This window comes from Dasypus novemcinctus, chromosome 28, assembly GCF_030445035.2.
Source record: "Dasypus novemcinctus isolate mDasNov1 chromosome 28, mDasNov1.1.hap2, whole genome shotgun sequence".
Lineage (NCBI taxonomy): Eukaryota > Metazoa > Chordata > Mammalia > Cingulata > Dasypodidae > Dasypus > Dasypus novemcinctus.
In genome coordinates, this window is record NC_080700.1 from 674,767 (window position 1) to 692,959 (window position 18,193).

The window sequence follows — 18,193 nt, forward strand, 5'->3', positions numbered from 1 at the left end:
GCACATATGATTTACTTCCGAGAACGAAGCATAGTGTGCAGAGGTTTTGCAGCTATCTCCTTTCCTTCAGTTTTTTCTGCTAACATTCGTTTTCTCTAAAACTAGCATTTCCTATATAGGAAAGCATAACCGAGGGTATAGCACCTCACTCTTTAAACCTAAATGAAACAACATGGCACATATGATTTCCTTTTGAAAACTAAGCATTGTGTGCAGAGATTTTTCAGCTATCTCCTTTCCTTCAGTTTTTGTGCTAACATTCGTAACTCCAGAACTAGCATTTCTTATACAGGAAAGCATAACCGAGGTTATAGCACCTAACTCTTTAAACCTAAATGAAACAACATGGGACATATGATTTACTTCTGAGAACTAAGCATTGTGTGCAGAGGTTTTGCAGCTATCTCCTTTCCTTCAGTTTTTGTGCTAACATTCCTCTATCAGAACCTAGCATTTACACTATAGGATAGGATTACCGCTGGTTATAGCACCTAACTCTTTAAACCTAAATGAAACAACATGGCACAAATGATTTACTTCTGAGAACTAACCATTGTCTCCAGAGAATTTTCAGCTATCTCCTTTCCTTCAGTTTTTGTGCTAACATTCCTATGTCTAAAAACTAGCTTTTACACTATAGGAAAGCATTACCGCGGGTATAGCACCTAACTCTTTAAACCTAATGAAACAACATGGCACCTATGATTTACTTCTGAGAACTAAGCATTGTGTGCAGAGATTTTGCAGCTATCTCCTTTCCTTCAGTTTTTGTGCTAACATTCGTGTCTGCAGAACTAGCATTTCTTATACAGTAAAGCATAACCGAGGGTATAGCACCTAACTCTTTAAACCTAAATGAAACAACATGGCACATATGATTTACTTCTGAGAACTAAGCAATTTGTGCAGAGATTTTGCAGCTATCTCCTTTCCTTCAGTTTTTGTGCTAACATTCGTATCTCCAGAACTAGCATTTCTTATACAGGAAAGCATAACCGAGGGTATAGCACCTAACTCTTTAAACCTAAATGAAACAACATGGGACATATGATTTACTTCTGAGAACTAAGCATTGTGTGCAGAGGTTTTGCAGCTATCTCCTTTCCTTCAGTTTTTGTGCTAACATTCCTATGTCTAAAACTAGCTTTTACACTATAGGAAAGCATTACGTGGGGTATAGCACCTAACTTTTTTAAACCTAAATGAAACAACATGTCACATATGATTTACTTCTGAGAACTAAGCAGAGATTTTGCAGCTATCCCCTTTCCTTCAGTTTTAGTGCTAACATTCATATCTCCAGAACTAGCATTTCCTATACAGGAAAGCATAACCGAGGGTATAGCACCTAACTCTTTAAACCTAAATGAAACAACATGGCACATATGATTTACTTCTTAGAAATAACCATTGTGTGCAGAGATTTTGCAGCTATCTCCTTTCCTTCAGTTTTTGTGCTAATATTCGTATCTCTCATACTAGCATTTCCTATATAGGAAAGCATAACCGAGGGTATAGCACCTAAGTCTTTAAACCTAAATGAAACAACATGGCACATATGATTTACTTCCGAGAACTAAGCATTGTGTGCAGAGGTATTGCAGCTATCTCCTTTCTCTTCAGTTTTTGTGCTAACATTCGTGTCTGCAGAACTAGCATTTCTAATACAGGAAAGCATAACCGAGGGTATAGCACCTAACTCTTTAAACCTAAATGAAACAACATGGCACATATGATTTACTTCTGAGAACTAAGCATTGTGTGCACAGTTTTTGCAGCTATCTCCTTTCCTTCAGTTTTTGTGCTAACATTCCTATATCTGAACCTAGCATTTACACTATAGGATAGCATTTCCGCGGGTATAGCACCTAACTCTTTAAACCTAAATGAAACAACATGGCACATGAGATTTACTTCTGAGAACTAAGCATTGTGTGCAGAGATTTTGCAGCTATCTCCTTTCCTTCAGTTTTTGTGCTAACATTCCTATGTCTAAAACTAGCATTTACACTATAGGAAAGCATTACCACTGGTATAGCACCTAACTCTTTAAACCAAATGAAAAACTATGGCACATATGATTTACTTCTGAGAACTAAGCTTTGTGTGCAGAGATTTTGCAGCTATCTCCTTTCCTTCAGTTTTTGTGCTAACATTCCTATGTCTAAAACTAGCATTTACACTATAGGAAAACATTACCACGGGTATAGGACCTACCTCTTTAAACCTAAATGAAATAGCATGGCACATATGATTTACTTATGAGAACTAAGCATTGTGTGCAGAGATTTTGCAGCTATCTCCTTTCCTTCAGTTTTTGTGCTAACATTCGTATCTCCAGAACTAGCATTTCTTATACAGGAAAGCATAACCGAGGGTATAGCACCTAACTCTTTAAACCTAAATGAAACAACATGGGACATAAGATTTACTTCTGAGAACTAAGCATTGTGTGCAGAGGTTTCGCAGCTATCTCCTTTCCTTCAGTTTTTGTGCTAACATTCCTATATCAGAACCTAGCATTTACACTATAGGATAGGATTACCACGGGTATAGCACCTAACTCTTTAAACCTAAATGAAACAACATGGCACATATGATTTACTTCTGAGAACTAACCATTCTGTGCAGAGATTTTTCAGCTATCTCCTTTCCTTCAGTTTTTGTCCTAATATTCCTATGTCTAAAACTAGCTTTTACACTAGAGGAAAGCATTACCTCGGGTATAGCACCTAAGTCTTTAAACCTAAATGAAACAACATGGCACATATGATTTACTTCCGAGAACGAAGCATTGTGTGCAGAGGTTTTGCAGCTATCTCCTTTCCTTCAGTTTTTCTGCTAACATTCGTTTCTCTAAAACTAGCATTTCCTATATAGGAAAGCATAACCGAGGGTATAGCACCTCACTCTTTAAACCTAAATGAAACAACATGGCACCTATGATTTACTTCTGAGAACTAAGCATTGTGTGCAGAGATTTTGCAGCTATCTCCTTTCCTTCAGTTTTTGTGCTAACATTCGTGTCTGCAGAACCAGCATTTCTTATACAGTAAAGCATAACCGAGGGTATAGCACCTAACTCTTTAAACCTAAATGAAACAACATGGCACATATGATTTACTTCTGAGAACTAAGCAATGTGTGCAGAGATTTTGCAGCTATCTCCTTTCATTCAGTTTTTGTGCTAACATTCGTATCTCTTAAACTAGCAATCCCTATATAGGAAAGCATAACCGACGATATAGCACCTAAGTGTTTAAACCTAAATGAAACCACATTGCACATATGATTTACTTCTGAGAACTAAGCATTCTGTGCAGAGGTTTTGCATCTATCTCCTTTCCTTCAGTTTTTGTGCTAACATTCCTATATCAGAACCTAGCATTTACAGTATAGGATAGGATTACCGCGGTTATAGCACCTAATTCTTTAAACCTAAATGAAACAACATGGCACATATGATTTACTTCTGAGAACTAACTATTGTGTGCAGAGATTGTTCAGCTATCTCCTTTCCTTCAGTTTTTGTGCTAACATTCCTATGTCTAAAACTAGCTTTTACACTATAGGAAAGCATTACGTGGGGTATAGCACCTAACTTTTTAAACCTAAATGAAACAACATGTCACATATGATATACTTCTGAGAACTAAGCAATGTGTGCAAAGATTTTGCAGCTATCTTCTTTCCTTCACTTTTAGTGCTAACATTCATATCTCCAGAACTAGCATTTCCTATACAGGAAAGCATAACCGAGTGTATAGCACCTAACTCTTTAAACCTACATGAAATAATATGGCACATATGATTTACTTCTGAGAACTAAGCATTGTGTGCAGAGGTTTTGCAGCTATCTCCTTTCCTTCAGTTTTTGTGCTAACATTCCTATATCAGAACCTAGCATTTACACTATAGGATAGGATTACCGCGGGTATATCACCTAACTCTTTAAACCTAAATGAAACAACATGGCGCATATTATTTACTTCTGAGAACTAACCATTGTGTCCAGAGATTTTTCAGCTATCTCCTTTCCTTCAGTTTTTGTGCTAACATTCCTATGTCTAAAACTAGCATTTACACTATAGGAAACCATTACCGCGGGTATAGCACCTAACTCTTTAAACCTAAATGAGAAAGCATGGCACATATGATTTACTTCTGAGAACTAAGCATTGTGTGCAGAGATTTTGCAGCTATCTCCTTTCCTTCAGTTTTGGTGCTAACATTCGTATCTCTAAAACTAGCTTTTACCCTATAGGAAAGCATTACCGCGGGTATAGCACCTAACTCTTTAAACCTGAATGAGAAAGCATGGCACATATGATTTACTTCTGAGAACTAAGCATTGTGTGCACAGTTTTTGCAGCTATCTCCTTTCCTTCAGTTTTTGTGCTAACATTCCTAGGTCTAAAACTAGCTTTTACCCTATAGGAAAGCATTACCGCGGGTATAGCACCTAACTCTTTAAACCTAAATGAAACAACATGGCACCTATGATTTACTTCTGAGAACTAAGCATTGTGTGCAGAGATTTTGCAGCTATCTCCTTTCCTTCAGTTTTTGTGCTAACATTCGTGTCTGCAGAACTAGCATTTCTTATACAGGAAAGCATCACCGAGGGTATAGCACCTAACTCTTTAAACCTAAATGAAACAACATGGCACATATGATTTACTTCTGAGAACTAAGCAATGTGTGCAGAGATTTTGCAGCTATCTCCTTTCCTTCAGTTTTTGTGCTAACATTCGTATCTCTTAAACTAGCAATCCCTATATAGGAAAGCATAACCGAGGGTATAGCACCTAAGTGTTTAAACCTAAATGAAACCACATTGCACATATGATTTACTTCTGAGAACTAAGCATTCTGTGCAGAGGTTTTGCATCTATCTCCTTTCCTTCAGTTTTTGTGCTAACATTCCTATATCAGAACCTAGCATTTACACTATAGGATAGGATTACCGCGGTTATAGCACCTAATTCTTTAAACCTAAATGAAACAACATGGCACATATGATTTACTTCTGAGAACTAACCATTGTGTGCAGAGATTTTTCAGCTATCTCCTTTCCTTCAGTTTTTGTGCTAAGATTCCTATGTCTAAAACTAGCTTTTACACTATAGGAAAGCATTACGTGGGGTATAGCACCTAACTTTTTAAACCTAAATGAAACAACATGTCACATATGATTTACTTCTGAGAACTAAGCAATGTGTGCAGAGATTTTGCACCTATGCCCTTTCCTTCAGTTTTAGAGCTAACATTCATATCTCCAGAACTAGCATTTCCTATACAGGAAAGCATAACCGAGGGTATAGCACTTAACTCTTTAAACCTAAATGAAACAACATGGCACATATGATTTAGTTCTTAGAAATAACCATTGTGTGCAGAGATTTTGCAGCTATCTCCTTTCCTTCAGTTTTTGTGCTAATATTCGCATCTCTCATACTAGCATTTCCTATATAGGAAAGCATAACCGAGGGTATAGCACCTAAGTCTTTAAACCTAAATGAAACAACATGGCACATATGATTTACTTCCGAGATCTAAGCATTGTGTGCAGAGGTTTTGCAGCTATCTCCTTTCCGTCAGTTTTTGTGCTAACATTCCTAGTCTAAAAATAGCTTTTACACTGTAGGAAAGCATTAACGCGGGTATAGCACCTAACTCTTTAAACCTAAATGAAATAGCATGGCACATATGATTTACTTATGAGAACTAAGCATTGTGTGCAGAGATTTTGCAGCTATCTCCTTTCCTTCAGTTTTTGTGCTAACATTCGTATCTCCAGAACTAGCATTTCTTATACAGGAAAGCATAACCGAGGGTATAGCACCTAACTCTTTAAACCTAAATGAAACAACATGGGACATAAGATTTACTTCTGAGAACTAAGCATTGTGTGCAGAGGTTTTGCAGCTATCTCCTTTCCTTCAGTTTTTGTGCTAACATTCCTATATCAGAACCTAGCATTTACACTATAGAATAGGATTACCACGGGTATAGCACCTAACTCTTTAAACCTAAATGAAACAACATGGCACATATGATTTACTTCTGAGAACTAACCATTCTGTGCAGAGATTTTTCAGCTACCTCCTTTCCTTCAGTTTTTGTGCTAACATTCCTCTATCAGAACCTAGCATTTACACTAAAGGATAGGATTACCGCTGGTATAGCACCTAACTCTTTAAACCTAAATGAAACAACATGGCACATATGATTTACGTCTGAGAACTAACCATTGTCTCCAGAGATTTTTCAGCTATCTCCTTTCCTTCAGTTTTTGTGCTATCATTCCTATGTCTAAAACTAGCTTTTACACTATAGGAAAGCATTACCGCGGGTATAGCACCTAACTCTTTAAACCTAAATGAAACAACATGGCACCTATGATTTACTTCTGAGAACTAAGCATTGTGTGCAGAGATTTTGCAGCTATCTCCTTTCCTTCAGTTTTTGTGCTAACATTCGTGTCTGCAGAACCAGCATTTCTTATACATTAAAGCATAACCGAGGGTATAGCACCTAACTCTTTAAACCTAAATGAAACAACATGGCACATATGATTTACTTCTGAGAACTAAGCAATGTGTGCAGAGATTTTGCAGCTATCTCCTTTCCTTCAGTTTTTGTGCTAACATTCGTATCTCTTAAACTAGCAATCCCTATATAGGAAAGCATAACCGACGATATAGCACCTAAGTGTTTAAACCTAAATGAAACCACATTGCACATATGATTTACTTCTGAGAACTAAGCATTCTGTGCAGAGGTTTTGCATCTATCTCCTTTCCTTCAGTTTTTGTGCTAACATTCCTATATCAGAACCTAGCATTTACACTATAGGATAGGATTACCGCGGTTATAGCACCTAATTCTTTAAACCTAAATGAAACAACATGGCACATATGATTTACTTCTGAGAACTAACTATTGTGTGCAGAGATTTTTCAGCTATCTCCTTTCCTTCAGTTTTTGTGCTAACATTCCTATGTCTAAAACTAGCTTTTACACTATAGGAAAGCATTACGTGGGGTATAGCACCTAACATTTTAAACCTAAATGAAACAACATGTCACATATGATTTACTTCTGAGAACTAAGCAATGTGTGCAGAGATTTTGCAGCTATCCCCTTTCCTTCAGTTTTAGTGCTAACATTCATATCTCCAGAACTAGCATTTCCTATACAGGAAAGCATAACCGAGGGTATAGCACCTAACTCTTTAAACCTAAATGAAACAACATGGCACATATGATTTACTTCTTAGAAATAACCATTGTGTGCAGAGATTTTGCAGCTATCTCCTTTCCTTCAGTTTTTGTGCTAATATTCGTATCTCTCATACTAGCATTTCCTATATAGGAAAGCATAACCGAGGGTATAGCACTAAGTCTTTAAACCTAAATGAAACAACATGGCACATATGATTTACTTCCGAGAACTAAGCATTGTGTGCAGAGGTTTTGCAGCTATCTCCTTTCCTTCAGTTTTTCTGCTAACATTCGTATCTCTAAAACTAGCATTTCCTATATAGGAAAGCATAACCGAGGGTATAGCACCTAAGTCTTTAAACCTAAATGAAACAACATGGCACATATGATTTACTTCTGAGAACTAACCATTCTGTGCAGAGATTTTTCAGCTATCTCCTTTCCTTCAGTTTTTGTGCTAACATTCCTCTATCAGAACCTAGCATTTACACTATAGGATAGGATTACCGCTGGTATAGCACCTAACTCTTTAAACCTAAATGAAACAACATGGCACATATGATTTACTTCCGAGAACTAAGCATTGTGTGCAGAGGTATTGCAGCTATCTCCTTTCCTTCAGTTTTTGTGCTGACATTCGTATCTCCAGAACTGGCATTTCTAATACAGGAAAGCATAACCGAGGGTATAGCACCTAACTCTTTAAACCTAAATGAAACAACATGGCACATATGATTTACTTCTGAGAACTAAGCATTGTGTGCACAGTTTTTGCAGCTATCTCCTTTCCTTCAGTTTTTGTGCTAACATTCCTATATCTGAACCTAGCATTTACACTATAGGATAGCATTTCCGCGGGTATAGCACCTAACTCTTTAAACCTAAATGAAACAACATGGCACATGAGATTTACTTCTGAGAACTAAGCATTGTGTGCAGAGATTTTGCAGCTATCTCCTTTCCTTCAGTTTTTGTGCTAACATTCCTATGTCTAAAACTAGCATTTACACTATAGGAAAGCATTACCACTGGTATAGCACCTAACTCTTTAAACCAAATGAAAAACTATGGCATATATGATTTACTTCTGAGAACTAAGCTTTGTGTGCAGAGATTTTGCAGCTATCTCCTTTCCTTCAGTTTTTGTGCTAACATTCCATGTCTAAAACTAGCATTTACACTATAGGAAAACATTACCACGGGTATAGGACCTACTTCTTTAAACCTAAATGAAATAGCATGGCACATATGATTTACTTATGAGAACTAAGCATTGTGTGCAGAGATTTTGCAGCTATCTCCTTTCCTTCAGTTTTTGTGCTAACATTCGTATCTCCAGAACTAGCATTTCTTATACAGGAAAGCATAACCGAGGGTATAGCACCTAACTCTTTAAACCTAAATGAAACAACATGGGACATAAGATTTACTTCTGAGAACTAAGCATTTTGTGCAGAGGTTTTGCAGCTATCTCCTTTCCTTCAGTTTTTGTGCTAACATTCCTATATGAGAACCTAGCATTTACACTATAGGATAGGATTACCACGGGTATAGCACCTAACTCTTTAAACCTAAATGAAACAACATGGCACATATGATTTACTTCTGAGAACTAACCATTCTGTGCAGAGATTTTTCAGCTATCTCCTTTCCTTCAGTTTTTGTGCTAACATTCCTCTATCAGAACCTAGCATTTACACTATAGGATAGGATTACCGCTGGTATAGCACCTAACTCTTTAAACCTAAATGAAACAACATGGCACATATGATTTACTTCTGAGAACTAAGCAATGTGTGCAGAGATTTTGCAGCTATCCCCTTTCCTTCAGTTTTAGTGCTAACATTCATATCTCCAGAACTAGCATTTCCTATACAGGAAAGCATAACCGAGGGTATAGCACCTAACTCTTTAAACCTAAATGAAACAACATGGCACATATGATTTATTTCTTAGAAATAACCATTGTGTGCAGAGATTTTGCAGCTATCTCCTTTCCTTCAGTTTTTGTTCTAATATTCGTATCTCTCATACTAGCATTTCCTATATAGGAAAGCATAACCGAGGGTATAGCACCTAAGTCTTTAAACCTAAATGAAACAACATGGCACATATGATTTACTTCCGAGAACTAAGCATTGTGTGCAGAGGTTTTGCAGCTATCTCCTTTCCTTCAGTTTTTGTGCTAACATTCGTATCTCTAAAATAAGCATTTCCTATATAGGAAAGCATAACCGAGGGTATAGCACCTCACTCTTTAAACCTAAATGAAACAACATGGCACATATGATTTCCTTCTGAAAACTAAGCGTTGTGTGCAGAGATTTTTCAGCTATCTCCTTTCCTTCATTTTTTGTGCTAACATTCGTATGTCTAAAACTAGCTTTTACACTATAGGAAAGCATTACCGCGGGTATAGCACCTAACTCTTTAAACCTAAATGAAACAACATGGCACCTATGATTTACTTCTGAGAACTAAGCAATGTGTGCAGAGATTTTGCAGCTATCTTCTTTCCTTCACTTTTAGTGCTAACATTCATATCTCCAGAACTAGCATTTCCTATACAGGAAAGCATAACCAAGTGTATAGCACCTAACTCTTCAAACCTACATGAAATAATATGGCACATATGATTTACTTCTGAGAACTAAGCATTGTGTGCAGAGGTTTTGCAGCTATCTCCTTTCCTTCAGTTTTTGTGCTAACATTCCTATATCAGAACCTAGCATTTACACTATAGGATAGGATTACCGCGGGTATAGCACCTAACTCTTTAAACCTAAATGAAACAACATGGCACATGTGATTTACTTCTGAGAACTAAGCATTGTGTGCAGAGATTTTGCAGCTATCTCCTTTCCTTCAGTTTTTGTGCTAACATTCCTATGTCTAAAACTAGCATTTACACTATAGGAAAGCATTACCACGGGTATAGCACCTAACTCTTTAAACCTAAATGAAAAACTATGGCACATATGATATACTTCTGAGAACTAAGCATTGTGTGCAGAGATTTTGCAGCTATCTCCTTTCCTTCAGTTTTTGTGATAACATTCCTATGTCTAAAACTAGCATTTACACTATAGGAAATCATTACCACGGGTATAGCACCTAACTCTTTAAACCTAAATGAAATAGCATGGCACATATGATTTACTTATGAGAACTAAGCATTGTGTGCAGAGATTTTGCAGCTATCTCCTTTCCTTCAGTTTTTGTGCTAACATTCGTTTCTCCAGAACTAGAATTTCTTATACAGGAAAGCATAACCGAGGGTATAGCACCTAACTCTTTAAACCTAAATGAAACAACATGGGACATAAGATTTACTTCTGAGAACTAAGCATTGTGTGCAGAGGTTTTGCAGCTATCTCCTTTCCTTCAGTTTTTGTGCTAACATTCCTATATCAGAACCTAGCATTTACACTATAGGATAGGATTACCGCGGGTATAGCACCTAACTCTTTAAACCTAAATGAAACAACATGGCACATGTGATTTACTTCTGAGAACTAAGCATTGTGTGCAGAGGTTTTGCAGCTATCTCCTTTCCTTCAGTTTTTGTGCTAACATTCCTATATCAGAACCTAGCATTTACACTATAGGATAGGATTACCACGGGTATAGCACCTAACTCTTTAAACCTAAATGAAACAACATGGCACATATGATTTACTTCTGAGAACTAACCATTGTCTCCAGAGATTTTTCAGCTATCTCCTTTCCTTCAGTTTTTGTGCTAACATTCCTATGTCTAAAACTAGCTTTTACACTATAGGAAAGCATTACCGCAGGTATAGCACCTAACTCTTTAAACCTAAATGAAACAACATGGCACCTATGATTTACTTCTGAGAACTAAGCATTGTGTGCAGAGATTTTGCAGCTATCTCCTTTCCTTCAGTTTTTGTGCTAACATTCGTGTCTGCAGAACTAGCATTTCTTATACAGTAAAGCATAACCGAGGGTATAGCACCTAACTCTTTAAACCTAAATGAAACAACATGGCACATATGATTTACTTCTGAGAACTAAGCAATTTGTGCAGAGATCTTGCAGCTATCTCCTTTCCTTCAGTTTTTGTGCTAACATTCGTATCTCTTAAACTAGCAATCCTTATATAGGAAAGCATAACCGAGGGTATAGCACCTAAGTGTTTAAACCTAAATGAAACCACATTGCACATATGATTTACTTCTGAGAACTAAGCATTCTGTGCAGAGGTTTTGCATCTAACTCCTTTCCTTCAGTTTTTGTGCTAACAATCCAATATCAGAACCTAGCATTTACACTATAGGATAGGATTACCGCGGTTATTGCACCTAATTCTTTAAACCTAAATGAAACAACATGGCACATATGATTTACTTCTGAGAACTAACCATTGTGTGCAGAGATTTTTCAGCTATCTCCTTTCCTTCAGTTTTTGTGCTAACATTCCTATGTCTAAAACTAGCTTTTACACTATAGGAAAGCATTACGTGGGGTATAGCACCTAACTTTTTAAACCTAAATGAAACAACATGTCACATATGATTTACTTCTGAGAACTAAGCAATGTTTGCAGAGATTTTGCAGCTATCCCCTTTCCTTCAGTTTTAGTGCTAACATTCATATCTCCAGAACTAGCATTTCCTATACAGGAAAGCATAACCGAGGGTATAGCACCTAACTCTTTAAACCTAAATGAAACAACATGGCACATATGATTTACTTCTTAGAAATAACCATTGTGTGCAGAGATTTTGCAGCTATCTCCTTTCCTTCAGTTTTTGTGCTAATATTCGTATCTCTCATACTAGCATTTCCTATATAGGAAAGCATAACCGAGGGTATAGCACCTAAGTCTTTAAACCTAAATGAAACAACATGGCACATATGATTTACTTCCAAGAACTAAGCATTGTGTGCAGAGGTATTGCAGCTATCTTCTTTCCTTCAGTTTTTGTGCTAACATTCGTGTCTGCAGAACTAGCATTTCTAATACAGGAAAGCATAACCGAGGGTATAGCACCTAACTCTTTAAACCTAAATGAAACAACATGGCACATATGATTTACTTCTGAGAACTAAGCATTGTGTGCACAGTTTTTGCAGCTATCTCCTTTCCTTCAGTTTTTGTGCTAACATTCCTATATCTGAACCTAGCATTTACACTATAGGATAGCATTTCCGCGGGTATAGCACCTAACTCTTTAAACCTAAATGAAACAACATGGCACATGAGATTTACTTCTGAGAACTAAGCATTGTGTGCAGAGATTTTGCAGCTATCTCCTTTCCTTCAGTTTTTGTGCTAACATTCCTATGTCTAAAACTAGCATTTACACTATAGGAAAGCATTACCACTGGTATAGCACCTAACTCTTTAAACCAAATGAAAAACTATGGCACATATGATTTACTTCTGAGAACTAAGCTTTGTGTGCAGAGATTTTGCAGCTATCTCCTTTCCTTCAGTTTTTGTGCTAACATTCCTATGTCTAAAACTAGCATTTACACTATAGGAAAACATTACCACGGGTATAGGACCTACCTCTTTAAACCTAAATGAAATAGCATGGCACATATGATTTACTTATGAGAACTAAGCATTGTGTGCAGAGATTTTGCAGCTATCTCCTTTCCTTCAGTCTTTGTGCTAACATTCGTATCTCCAGAACTAGCATTTCTTATACAGGAAAGCATAACCGAGGGTATAGCACCTAACTCTTTAAACCTAAATGAAACAACATGGGACATAAGATTTACTTCTTAGAACTAAGCATTGTGTGCAGAGATTTTGCAACTATCTCCTTTCCTTCAGTTTTTGTGCTAACATTCGTATCTCATACTAGTATTTCCTATATAGGAAAGCATAACCGAGGGTATATCACCTAAGTCTTTAAACCTAAATGAAACAACATGGCACAAATGATTTACTTTTGAGAACTAAGCATTGTGTGCAGAAGTTTTGCAATTATCCCCTTTCCTTCAGTTTTTGTGCTAACATTCGTATCTCTATAACTAGCATTTACACTATAGGAAAGCATTACCGCGGGTATAGCACCTAACTCTTTAAACCTAAATGAAACAACATGGCAACTATGATTTACTTCTGAAAACTAAGCATTGTGTGCAGAGATTTTGCAGCTCTCTCCTTTCCTTCAGTTTTTGTGCTAACATTCGTATCTCTTAAACTAGCATTCCCTATATAGGAAAGCATAACCGAGGGTATAGCACATAACTCTTTAAACCTGAATGAAGCAACATGGCACATATGATTTACTTCTGAGAAGTAAGCATTGTGTGCAGAGATTTTGCAGCTATCTCCTTTTCTTCAGTTTTTGTGCTTACATTCATATCTCCAGAACTAACCTTTCCTATACAGGAAGCATAACCGAGGGTATAGCACCTAACTATTTAAACCTAAATGAAACAACATGGCACATATGATTTACTTCTGAGAACTAAGCATTGTGTGCAGAGGTTTTGCATCTATCTCCTTTCCTTCAGTTTTTGTGCTAACATTCCTATATCAGAACCTAGCATTTACACTATAGGATTGGATTACCGCGGGTATAGCACCTAACTCTTTAAACCTAAATGAAACAACATGGTACATATGATTTACTTCTGAGAACTAACCATTGTGTGCAGAGATTTTTCAGCTATCTCCTTTCCTTCAGTTTTTGTGCTAACATTCCTATGTCTAAAACTAGCTTTTACACTATAGGAAAGCATTACCTCGGGTATAGCACCTAACTCTTTAAACCTAAATGAAACAACATGGCACATATGATTTACTTCTGAGAACTAAGCAATGTGTGCAGAGATTTTGCAGCTATCTCCTTTCCTTCATTTTAGTGCTAACATTCATATCTCCAGAACTAGCATTTCCTATACAGGAAAGCATAACCGAGGGTATAGCACCTAACTCTTTAAACCTAAATGAAACAACATGGCACATATGATTCACTTCTTAGATCTAAGCATTGTGTGCAGAGATTTTGCAACTATCTCCTTTCCTTCAGTTTTTGTGCTAACATTCGTATCTCTCATACTAGCATTTCCTATATAGGAAAGCATAACCGAGGGTATAGCACCTAAGTCTTTAAACCTAAATGAAACAACATGGCACATATGATTTACTTCTGAGAACTAAGCATTGTGTGCAGAGGTTTTGCAGCTATCTCCTTTCCTTCAGTTTTTGTGCTAACATTCGTATCTCTAAAACTAGCATTTCCTATATAGGAAAGCATAACCGAGGGTATAGCACCTCACTCTTTAAACCTAAATGAAACAACATGGCACATATGATTTCCTTCTGAAAACTAAGCATTGTGTGCAGAGATTTTTCAGCTATCTCCTTTCCTTCATTTTTGTGCTAACATTCCTATGTCTAAAACTAGCATTTACACTATAGGAAAGCATTACCGCGGGTATAGCACCTAACTCTTTAAACCTAAATGAAACAACATGGCAACTATGATTTACTTCTGAGAACTAAGCATTGTGTGCAGAGATTTTTCAGCTATCTCCTTTCCTTCAGTTTTTGTGCTAACATTCGTATCTCTTAAACTAGCATTCCCTATATAGGAAAGCATAACCGAGGGTATAGCACCTAACTCTTTAAACCTGAATGAAAGAACATGGCACATATGATTTACTTCTGAGAAGTAAGCATTGTGTGCAGAGATTTTGCAGCTATCTCCTTTCTTTCAGTTTTTGTGCTTACATTCATATCTCCAGAACTAACCTTTCCTATACAGGAAGCATAACCGAGGGTATAGCACCTAACTATTTAAACCTAAATGAAACAACATGGCACATATGATTTACTTCTGAGAACTAAGCATTGTGTGCAGAGGTTTTGCATCTATCTCCTTTCCTTCAGTTTTTGTGCTAACATTCCTATATCAGAACCTAGCATTTACACTATAGGATAGGATTACCGCGGGTATACCACCTAACTCTTTAAACCTAAATGAAACAACATGGTACATATGATTTACTTCTGAGAACTAACCATTGTGTGCAGAGATTTTTCAGCTATCTCCTTTCCTTCAGTTTTTGTGCTAACAGTCGTATCTCTCATCCTAGCATTTCCTATATAGGAAAGCATGACCGAGGGTATAGCACCTAAGTCTTTAAACCTAAATGAAAAAACATGGCAGATATGATTTACTTCCGAGAACTAAGCATTGTGTGCAGAGGTTTTGCAGCTATCTCCTTTCCTTCAGTTATTCTGCTAACATTCGTATCTCTAAAACTAGCATATCCTATATAGGAAGGCATAACCGAGGGGAAAGCACCTCACTCTTTAAACCTAAATGAAACAACATGGCACATATGATTTCCTTCTGAAAACTAAGCATTGTGTGCAGAGATTTTTCAGCTATCTCCTTTCCTTCAGTTTTTGTGCTAACATTCCTATGTCTAAGACTAGCTATTACACTATAGGAAAGTATTAACGGGGGTATAGCACCTAACTCTTTAAACCTAAATGAAACAACATGGCACCTATGATTTACTTCTGAGAACTAAGCACTGTGTGCAGAGATTTTGCAGCTATCTCCTTTCCTTCAGTTTTTGTGCTAACATTCGTATCTCCAGAACTAGCATTTCTTATACAGGAAAGCATAACCGAGGTTATAGCACCTAACTCTTTAAACCTAAATGAAACAACATGGCACATATGATTTACTTCTGAGAACTAAGCATTGTGTGCAGAGGTATTGCAGCTATCTCCTTTCCTTCAGTTTTTGTGCTAACATTTCTATATCAGAACCTAGCATTTACACTATAGGATAGGATTACCGCTGGTATAGCACCTAACTCTTTAAACCTAAATGAAACAACATGGCACCTATGATTTACTTCTGAGAACTAAGCATTGTGTGCAGAGATTTTGCAGCTATCTCCTTTCCTTCAGTTTTTGTGCTAACATTCGTGTCTGCAGAACAAGCATTTCTAATACAGGAAAGCATAACCGAGGGTATAGCACCTAACTCTTTAAACCTAAATGAAACAACATGGCACATATGATTTACTTCTGAGAACTAAGCATTGTGTGCCCAGTTTTTGCAGCTATCTCCTTTCCTTCAGTTTTTGTGCTAACATTCCTATATCTGAACCTAGCATTTACACTATAGGATAGCATTTCCGCGGGTATAGCACCTAACTCTTTAAACCTAAATGAAACAACATGGCACATGTGATTTACTTCTGAGAACTAAGCATTGTGTGCAGAGATTTTGCAGCTATCTCCTTTCCTTCAGTTTTTGTGCTAACATTCCTATGTCTAAAACTAGCATTTACAGTATAGGAAAGCATTTCCACTGGTATAGCACCTAACTCTTTAAACCTAAATGAAAAACTATGGCACATATGATTTACTTCTGAGAACTAGGCTTTGTGTGCAGAGATTTTGCAGCTATCTCCTTTCCTTCAGTTTTTGTGCTAACATTCCTATGTCTAAAACTAGCATTTACACTATAGGAAAGCATTACCACGGGTATAGGACCTACCTCTTTAAACTTAAATGAAATAGCATGGCATATATGATTTACTTATGAGAACTAAGCATTGTGTGCAGAGATTTTGCAGCTATCTCCTTTCCTTCAGTTTTTGTGCTAACATTCGTATCTCCAGAACTAGCATTTCTTATACAGGAAAGCATAATCGAGGGTATAGCACCTAACTCTTTAAACCTAAATGAAACAACATGGGACATAAGATTTACTTCTGAGAACTAAGCATTGTGTGCAGAGGTTTTGCAGCTATCTCCTTTCCTTCAGTTTTTGTGCTAACATTCCTATATCAGAACCTAGCATTTACACTATAGGATAGGATTACCACGGGTATAGCACCTAACTCTTTAAACCTAAATGAAACAACATGGCACATATGATTTACTTCTGAGAACTAACCATTCTGTGCAGAGATTTTTCAGCTATCTCCTTTCCTTCAGTTTTTGTCCTAATATTCCTATGTCTAAAACTAGCTTTTACACTAGAGGAAAGAATTACCTCGGGTATAGCACCTAAGTCTTTAAACCTAAATGAAACAACATGGCACATATGATTTACTTCCGAGAACGAAGCATTGTGTGCAGAGGTTTTGCAGCTATCTCCTTTCCTTCAGTTTTTCTGCTAACATTCGTTTCTCTAAAACTAGCATTTCCTATATAGGAAAGCATAACCGAGGGTATAGCACCTCACTCTTTAAACCTAAATGAAACAACATGGCACCTATGATTTACTTCTTAGAACTAAACATTGTGTGCAGAGATTTTGCAGCTATCTCCTTTCCTTCAGTTTTTGTGCTAACATTCGTAACTCCAGAACTAGCATTTCTTATACAGGAAAGCATAACCGAGGTTATAGCACCTAACTCTTTAAACCTAAATGAAACAACATGGGACATATGATTTACTTCTGAGAACTAAGCATTGTGTGCAGAGGTTTTGCAGCTATCTCCTTTCCTTCAGTTTTTGTGCTAACATTCCTCTATAAGAACCTAGCATTTACACTATAGGATAGGATTACCGCTGGTATAGCACCTAACTCTTTAAACCTAAATGAAACAACATGGCACATATGATTTACTTCTGAGAACTAACCATTGTGTGCAGAGATTTTTCAGCTATCTCCTTTCCTTCAGTTTTTGTGCTAACATTCCTATGTCTAAAACTAGCTTTTACACTATAGGAAAGCATTACCTCGGGTATAGCACCTAACTCTTTAAACCTAAATGAAACAACATGGCACATATGATTTACTTCTGAGAACTAAGCAATGTGTGCAGAGATTTTGCAGCTATCTCCTTTCCTTCATTTTAGTGCTAACATTCATATCTCCAGAACTAGCATTTCCTATACAGGAAAGCATAACCGAGGGTATAGCACCTAACTCTTTAAACCTAAATGAAACAACATGGCACATATGATTTACTTCTGAGAACTAAGCAATTTGTGCAGAGAT